Below are 9,983 nucleotides of genomic sequence, written 5' to 3'. Positions count from 1 at the left end.
CTTCAGAAACTTTCCTGAATGGCAAGATAACGACCCCAAACACACCGCCAAGATGACAACGGCCTTGCTGAGGAAGCTGAAGGTGAAGGTGATGGAGTGGCCAAGTATGTCTCAAGACCTGAATCTTATTGAGCACCTGTGGGGCATCCTCAAGCAGAAGGTGGAGAAGCGGCATGTGTTTAACATCCAGCAGCTCCGTGATGACATTAAGGAGGAGTGGAAAAGGATCCCAGCAACAACCTTTGCAGCTCTGGTGAATTCCATGCCTAGAAGGATTAACATAGTGCAAGACAACAATGGTGCTCACACAAAATATTGACACTTTGGACAAGGGTTTTGACATGTTCACTTAGGGTGTACTCACTTTTGTTCCCAGCTATTTTGACAATAATGGCTGTATGTTGAGTTATATTCAGAGCACAGTAAATATATAGTGCTATACAAGCAGCACATTGACTACTATAAAATCTATCCAAGTTTAATTTCTATAGTATAGTCCCTTGAGAAGATATACTAAAATGTTTGCTGAAATGTGAGGCATGTATTAACTTTTGTGAGATACTGTAAGTCTGAAGTAATAAGTTTAGGTATAAGGGAGCAGAGCCAGTGGTTGTTCTGTAGACAAACGTCAGTGACCTGAATTTGATGCGAGCGGCAAATGGTAACCAGTGCAATTTTGTGAGGAGAGGAGTGACGTGTGCCCTCTTCGGCTAGTTAAAGACCACTCTAGCCGGAGCATTTTGGATCAGTCTGTTGATGAATAGTGTATGTAGCAATGTTCAGGGAAGAAGGAGGCGGAAACCGGCGAACAATTAAACATACTTTATTTAAAATAAAACAAACAAACCAAAATACCGCCAGCAGCCTCTCGCGGACGACTGCTGGCTACCGAAAATAAATATAACTGCCAGCAGCCCCTCGCGGACGACAGCTGGCTAAAATTGAATACAAATACAAAAAAAAAACACAACACAACTAAAATACAGGCCTGTTTCTCTCTCGAACATCAACGTCGTCGCTCCTCCTTTATGCTTCTGTTCCTCCGTGAGAGATGCGAGACCGGTGTGCTACCCAGGTGTTGCTCATTAGCAATCGCACCACCGGCCTCGCGCCGTTCTCTCACGTCCCTCGGCTGTCCTTCGCCACAGTGTACATTAAAACCAGAATGTAGATATTATATTGGTTGTAATGTTGACATTTAAGTCGCAGTGAAATAGAACATTTCTTCTGTATTTAGATGTACATACGAGTGTGTCATTATTGAAAAGAAAAAATGTGGGACTAGGTTCTATGCATGCGTTGTTGATTGGATTTTGAGATGTAAAAAACTAAATGTATGCACCAATTAATTGTTCATTAAAAGATCTATAAAATGCATTTAGAAAATAGGGTGAATTTCATTTTGTGCTGACTTTAAAACTCCAAAACATTGCTAGTACTTTTAGGTTCTTACCACTGAGGTTACACATATCTTTAACTAGAGAAATACGGTGAACGTATTGATCTGATATCTAGGCTCCAACATAGAGCTCCAAAATCAATACCATATATCATTTTCACTTTGATAATGGAAAAAATGGGTCTTCATATACTGTGACCAATGCAGAGACCAGAAGAATCTGTACAAAGATACTTAATACCTTTTCCATTCCGTTTTAATGACAAATGCAATGTGTTCATGTTTGCTTTCTGTAAAACACATCAATGCAGCAAGAAATTTGATCATTGATTGCTGTTTGACACCAGGATTATAACATTATAGCATTTATAGCACCATAAGACAGTGAGGCATTTCCCAAATGCCCAGCCCTTTATGTCAGAATCAAATTTCAGCCTATTTTCTCAGTGAATTTCAGCTGCAGCAGCCTAAATTTCTCCACTGTATAATTAATCCACGTCAGGTAAAATAGCTGATGTATAAAGTGCCTTTGATGATGCAATGGTTCAATGCCAACCAACCCATACCATCCAGTGCATTGTTTGGCTCTGAAAGTGAAATATGTCAGCCCCAAGGAAGCCATTTCTTTACTGCTTTCATGTCACTAATGTACACTAAAGAAGCACGATGTTGGTTCTCTGAAGTAGGGTGCCTCTGATTGGCTTGCAGCAAGACATTTTAAATGCACTAACGTAAAAAGAACAGACAAATATAACCACAATATAATCCTCATGTCAGTCTTTGAGAAATACTAAGTTGTTCTTGACCAAGAGATAAGAGTGTATCTATTAATCAGGGCATTTGCTCTTTTAATGGTTGAACATTGGGATTTGGGTCAAAGACGTGACGCTTACTTTTTCTGTCCGACTGAACTTTTTACCAATTAATAAACATTAAAATGAATAAAATTATAACATGTATGTCTACCACCTCCCATGTACATATACCCACTCTTATTTCTTTAAAAATAATTGGTTTATTGGCCATTTTCTGCCACCTGAAGTGTGAAAACATCATGTGGGGCGATCGTCCGGCCTTGACTTCTGTTTGGACAACTGGTTTTAAATCAAACTAAAACAATTTAAATATAATCCTTACCCTATTTGGCATAATTTTAAACTTGTTTTCCATTGATTGACAAAGTTATGAAACATTTGTACACACATTTCAATCATAATAAACAAACAAATCTTGTCAGAAGATGTTCATTGACTGAAATATCATCTGGGGCGACCATCAAGAAAATACAATTAAGGGACTTTTATTCTGACAATCATCTCAAAGAGGATGTTGCATCAGCCAGCCTCATGGTGAGGGTCCCACAGAGACAACTAGCAGGTGAGTAGTCACTCTCATTTTTACAAACAAATCCTCTTTAAAACTGCTGCAGTGTATACGTCACATTTTGATATCATGTGGGGCGACCAACCTAAAACTGTAAATAATAGGTTTTATACGCAAATCTTTATTTTTAATGTAAATTTGTCAGTGATATGTGGTGAGAAGAAGCTAGCTTGGGTTCTATAGCTAAGCATTAGCCTGTTATACTTGATTAAACTTGAAAACATCATCTGGGGCGACCGAGCATCATCTGGGCCGACTGCCACTGATTGCTTAAATGATAGAAAACACATACCATGTATTTGTAGTTTCTGAATGCAAATGTTTTTATTCATTATATGCATTGAGTTGTTTTAAATAACTTTCTACATTTCACCACATATTTTTTCTAAATTTTAATAATTTCCATCCTACTTCAGAGAGGACTAAGCTTACTTCTTTTTGATTATTATGTTTTTATCAGAGAAATGTGTGAATATTAAGCATTCATTCTACTTTTTCCAATTCGTTTTCTAACTCTGTGTATGTTTAAAATATACTTTTTTTCAAGATGGCCCCACTAACAAGCAAAGAAAAGACTGCTCGCTACAGGCAGCGGATCAATGCAGATCCTGTAGCAAGAGCTGACTATCTTGCCAGGAAAAAAGAAATATAAAATCTATAGGTAGTTAACAGTACATAAAATGTAATGTTAGGCCACCAGAATCAGTGACAGTATACTAATGTCAATAGTTTATTATACAATAATTTGTTTCAGCTACCAAAGAAGAAAGCAAAAGGGCACAATCAAATACATGAAGTCAGATGAACTATCAGAGAGAGAGAGGAAGAAACAGAAAACCAAGTGGAAGGCTGCATCAAAAGGTTACAGGGAGAGGAAGAAGATAGAAAATGGAAAATGATGCTGGCGATGCTGGAAATGACCCCACCATCCTTAGAAAACACCCCACCAGTTTTAGTTGGTATAGGGCTTTATGAGAAACCTGAGGACCCCTCAAGCTCTCCACCTGAGCCACCTAGGCAAGAAGAAAGAGTCCAAGATCTATGTGGAAGGTTTGTGATAGTAACCTACGACGAGCTTCCATATGTAGGTCAGGTCCTAAAGGTTGTGGAAGAGGAACTGCAGATAAGCTGTATGCGGCAGTCTGATGACAAGAACTTGTTCTTATGGCCAAAAACTCCAGGGCCCGTATCCCTAAAGATTCTGAGAATCCTCTCAGAGAGCTCCTAACTTAACCTAAAAATTCCTTGCCAGGAGTTTTAGCTTAGAAGTGATTCCAGAACATTTTCAGTGAACTCTGAGCAAGGAATGGATGGAAAATCCTATCTTAGTGAGGAGGTGTGGTTGACCGCGTTGCTAGGTATGAGTCATCATTTCAAAAGCCGTGATTGGTTGATCCTACAAGTTTGATGAAAATGAACTTTTGGTGCTAATGAGCAAAGGATGTACCCTCAAATCAATAAACATAATTATACACTCTAATCTTATGCAGACTGTAATTTTAAAGAATATTTCACATTCAAGAAAATATCTGGAAAATGAATAGTAAGCTGTAGGGGTTATAGCCTAACATTAGAATCTGAAATATGTGAAAACTTAAGCTCATTACACCCTGTTCAAATAATGATTTGTGTCTTATTTGCTCATATTAATATCCTAGCTGGCATATTTTGTACTTTCACTCCCATATGGACCCCATTGAAAACAAGAAGGCCTATCTCAAGGGGCTGTCCTTAATGAAGTAGAAATTGCAACGTTACAACTCAGTGTGGTCTTAACGAGGGTAACACGGCTCAGCTTTTATCAATGTCTGCAGCGTCTCAATAATTCCCTGTCATCCAGTGTTTGCAGGACATCTCTCCTGCCTCCTCTGTTGGCCATTTTGTGCAGCTGCTTAGGGGAACTCCTAAACAACTAAAAGTCCTCTTCCCTGCTCTTTGCAGATCTCGCCTTAGGAGCCCTTTTAAGCGCTAGGAATCTTGAGGAATAGCTTTTATATTAACTGGGATTTTCGTGTCACTTTTAGGGGAAATTGTAAGAAAACGTCATGACTCTGAGAATTTTCTTAGAATTTGGCCGCTAGGAGCCACTTTTTGCAAAAAAATTCTTTAGGGATACGGGCCCAGATGTAACTTTCTACTTTAGGAAAGATGTTCATGCTGTCATTTCAGAACCCGAGCCAGCAACTTCTCGCTTCTCAAAGTTGACCTGCCAAGACTGGGTAGCATTCAGAAATTGCTGGGGTTAAAGAAATGCCTACAATGTGTCTGAGGAATGCTGTTATGTTCAAGTTTTAAATAAAATTGTAAGAAAAATGCAAACATTGTACGTTTAAGTGATTAATGTAATGAAAATGGAAAAAGGAAAATGCTTTTCAATGTGTCTGCAGAATGCTGCTATGTTCAACTGTTAATTGAAATAGTAATGAAAAGGCAAACATTGTATGTTTAAGTGATTAATGAAATGAAAATGAAAAAGGAAAATGCTGTTCAATGTTATGTCCAAGTGTTAAATGCATTAGTATTGAAAATATTAATATGATGGTTATGTGTCAAATGAAATAGTGAGGAAACTGTTAATGTTATGAAATGTGTCAAATGAAATGGATATGCTGATTCTTCATAAAATTTCATTAAATGTGTTTTAACTATCAAAATCATTGAATAGTCTTAATTGCCTGCTGTTTTTCATCATGTGGGGCGACCACTTGTCATGTGGGGTAACCAGCCATATTCAATTCTGTAGTAAATTCTAAAAATAATGTCTGTCCATTTTGGTTTAAATATAATTCATTATATAAAATCAATAAGTGGATACTATATCTACACATTTTAAATCAGTTTTATGGATTATATGAGTAAAAAAAATATGTAATTGCTTTATGAGGGTGACACTGCCATTATAGATAAAAATGTATTTAACATAATTTGCAATAAATGAAAGGACACATGAGTATATCTTTCTTAAACAGTTCAATTAATTGCTGATACTTCTTAAAATATATAACTTATATATAACTTATATAATAACATAATAACTTATGTAAAGGAAATCTATTAATTTTAAGATAAATTACGGTCGCCCCAAATGACTTTTTTAAGGTCGTTGCCCTATTCATTTGAGTTTAAAAGCACTAAAATATCTTTGTCTGAAGTTTTCACACACATGCATGTGTAGACTAAACTCCAAATGTTTAGAAAATAGCCAAATATATTATTATTTCAAGTATTTTAAAAATGGGCCTCTCAAAGGCCTTATACGTCATTGACCCATTTACAGGAGGCACATTCTTATTTTTATGCCCACGCACACACGCAAATCTGTCTTACTTTAATGAAATTATTCATCCTCCCAACAATTTTCAAACTGTCTCACTGATGCTGTCGTGTGGAGCCATGCTGCTTCTTTGACGATTTAAGTATTGACCGTCCAGATGAATCATTTACGGGAAAAGAGATTCAGATTCAGTCAATTCCACCAACAGATATACGTTTTGACAAGTGCGCCAGAAGCAGGGATAAAAATGTAAACATGAGATGGAAGGGTGTCCATGACTCCAATTATTCAGGAGTTGAATATTTCTTTATGCAGGCACTGACTGCACGATTTAACAACAACAACAAAATCTATGTAAATGGCATTTGCTCACTCACTGTCGCTCTTTCCTTAAACCTACACAGCCAAACCCTCTCAGATTATGGTTCTTATTACTTATACCTCTCAAGACAATATTAGGGCCGTAAAAATTAATGCGTTAACACATGCGATTAATTTTTTCAGTTTGACGAGTTAAGTCGTTAAATCCATTCCTTTGGCTGCGCTACAATATATCATCACACTATCATTCATTCAAGTGCTAGTAAACCATTTAAGTGTGATAAGATGCAAAACAGATCTCAAATCTGTACTGGCGCTCTCTCTTTAAATCGGCTCTCTGTGAACAAACACCCAAAATGCATACACAGAATGCCGCCAGCTGCGCATTGAGTTCTCTTTTGTGCTTGAATGGACAAAAACACACAAAAGTACCCTCATGCAGAGTCATAAATGAGTTAAAAAGTGTTAAATGAACGAAAATAGTTATGTAGAAAATAGGATGTGTGTCAGTCCCGGTTTACACCTGGTATTAAGATATGTTTGACAAATTGACGACGCTAAATACAGGTGTAAACGGGGTCTAAAACGTTTTGAGCTTGTCCACTTTCGACCACTTCCAGAGGTTGTCAAAAACGCATTCGAACAAATTGCTTTCGAAGTGTAGACACTCATGTGGTCGAATGAGTTCGAACAGCCACAAAATATCATCTACTTTCCGCATACTGACCTAAAGAAGTAAACATAATGGGAAGTGTGCTAGCCAACTTATTGGCCGAAGACCCAAGTTTGGTTTGAAGACAAAAAACGTAAAGCACAATGTTCTCTCATCATTCCTAATTTTATAAGCCACACCAAGTGGACACACCAAGCCGTAGGGGTAGCGATATAGCCTCAAAATTCTATCACGATATTTCAAGAATATTTGCGATAATGATATTTATGACGATATAGACATTTTGTTGTTGTTGTTGTTGTTGAAAATTTTCTTATTATGTTTATCTCGCCTAAATGTTTGCTCACTCATTGCGTTTTTACAATGTGGTAATTTTGTTGTCAAGAGTTTACACAACAAAAGGAAGCTTGATTTCAATCTTTGAATTAAAGGTTAAATGTGTGTAGGTCTAACACCAGTATTCAGAAATACTACAGAAACATAAAGTAATCAAATGTAAAATAACACAGTCTTTTAGTTCTGTTTCCTGATTAAATTAAATACATAGGCTAATAATTCTCATTCATTACAATTAAAGCTATCTTTTGTTGTTTTGACGACAACATTAATGACAGACGCATAGCCTATGGCTGCTGTCACTTTTACAGCTAGTGCACGGATCCATTGCTGTTCTCATTATACTGTCTGTCACACTGTCACATGCGTTTTATACATAACCGACTGTGTTTATGAGTATACTTACCAAGACCGGAAGTTCTACACAATTTTGCGTTTTTCCCCCCATTAAAGCGATATAGCTGTAGCTATCTCGCGAGCTGTAGCCTAGGTACTCTATGTATGCACGCAGTGCAACTCTCTCAGAGAGTGTGCGAGTAGCTTACTGGATAGTTTAAAACCGCTTGAATGTTTAAACAGATAAGAATTAAGAAGACTTGAAAATGCACTGATGCACTGATGGCCCGATTGTGCAAGAGACCATTCAGTCATGTTCCGACTCCTAAACGCGCGCGAGAGAAGACGCGCGTCGGCAGCCCCGCTGAACACTCAAGCTGTTTGTGAAATTGCTAAATCGTCATCGGAGGCTGACAGACTGCTCTCGCGCTCAGACAGGTGTTGTTGTGCGTGCTAGGGAACGTAAATGCGCCATACGTCATCGCGTCGCTATATCATTGATATCGCGATATGACACTTTTTTATCATGTAAAAATGTATACCGGTATTATCGTGGATGGTATGATATGGCACACCCCTATCAAGCCGACGTCAAAGAACTAGCGGCGACGAAAGCTGACTGTATTGTCATACCTAAAAACCTGCGCTTGAACACACCAAAAGGACCAAAGGTGACTGTCAACTAGCATGTGCATTCTGCGCCTGTGTGCAAGTATATATCTGTCTATATCAGCAGGTAACAATAGTCTATTTTTTTCATTCAAAAAGGGAAACCGCATCTAGGACTGCAGATATACAAACCAAAAACCAGAGGTGGACAAAGTACACAACTTCCTTACTTGAGTGAAAGTACAGATACTACTGGTCATATATTACTCCGTTACAAGTAAAAGTTGTACAAAAAAATGTACTTAAGTAAAAGTACAGAAGTACTCGTTTATAAACGTACTTAAGTGTAAAAAGTAAATGTCAATGCATTGTTTTATTATTGTTGCATTGTTGTATGTAATACTTACAGTACATTATGCCTCTGAAGCAACCTAGTAAATACACCTACCAGTTAGTAGTATCTGTGGAATTAAGAGCTTTTAGAATGTTATAAAACCTATGGAAATTAAACAACTCAATTGACAAAAAAGACATTTTCATTTTTCTTTCATGTAACACTCCTACCACCCCAACAAAAGAAGTACACATCTATGTGTATCCATTCATGCACATTTGAATCAAGTGGTCTATAAAAATCCAACCTGGTTTAAAACCCAGGAAAGAAACTATATGGGGATATATGCGCGTATATGAAACCTATATGCAGTTTATATGCACATATATGCTACATATATACAGCATATATGCACATATATGCTAATATATATGCTGCATATATGCGTATATATGGCACATATAGGCAAAACTGAGGTGCATATATGTGCATATACAGGCCATATAGGTCTCCTGTATTGCTTCTTTATATCCACATATAAGCCCTATATGTGCATACATGTCTCCTAGCTCATAGCAGGATCTGGTCATTTTTTAGCTCATCACTTTGGCAACTTCATACATGATGCCTAGCTCATATTTTCTATTATCAAGGCAATAAGAACTAACTAAAAAAAGAAATTATGCAAGAACTGTATGTGCAAACATGTGAAATTGGTATCACATGTAATTGGCATGTTATGGAATTGAATTAGGCAATTAAGTGAGAGGAGATGGAAAGCTATGGGAAAGCCATTTACAAGGTCAATTCTTTCTTGTATGAAGATAGTGGAAAAGAAGGAAATAACAAAATGGTTTGTCGTTTTTTTATTTTGTCAATCAAGCCCTTTTTCCAATTTCAGGTCACTTCCAGATTCACATTACAGCTCATAGGCCTACACATCCACACATTCACCGTTACATCCACCAAATGCAATGCAAAATGCAATGTTTTCTGTATTGTCTTAATGCAGTTTCTAGATGAATATGGCTGAAAGGTCATTACAGTCTAAATGTAGCAACAACAACAAAAAAAAAAAAGAACATAGAACATACATTCAAGTAATCATCATCATCATCCCATCTATCTGAGCATTTCACTTTGGTTAATGAATTTGAAGACAAGCATGTATGTTTAGTCGAAAAGCCCAAAGATCTGTTTCTCTGCTAAATTAATTTAATATATGTTTGCGATGCCATTTATCTTTTCTTTTCTTTTCTTTTCTTTTCTTTTCTTTTCTTTTCTTCTTGTCCAAATTATTGTTGTTTCAAGTTATACT

At 37.0% G+C, this 9,983-nt stretch overlaps 1 long non-coding RNA gene across 1 annotated transcript; it reads left to right on the top strand.

Moving 5' to 3' along the window:
- The first annotated feature begins 2,730 nt into the window (after nt 1-2,730).
- Nucleotides 2,731-3,631, top strand: LOC143710774 (uncharacterized). Its single transcript, XR_013194641.1, has 3 exons — nt 2,731-2,776; nt 3,330-3,443; nt 3,537-3,631. It is a non-coding gene; the product is annotated as an uncharacterized LOC143710774 (long non-coding RNA).
- The last annotated feature ends 6,352 nt before the right edge of the window (nt 3,632-9,983 follow it).

Source organism: Siphateles boraxobius, unplaced genomic scaffold (assembly GCF_051911475.1).
Source record: "Siphateles boraxobius isolate OS27281-9 unplaced genomic scaffold, OSU_SipBor_1 48, whole genome shotgun sequence".
Taxonomy (NCBI): domain Eukaryota; kingdom Metazoa; phylum Chordata; class Actinopteri; order Cypriniformes; family Leuciscidae; genus Siphateles; species Siphateles boraxobius.
Note: the sequence above shows the minus strand (reverse complement) of the source record. Positions and strands in the feature narration are given on the sequence as shown.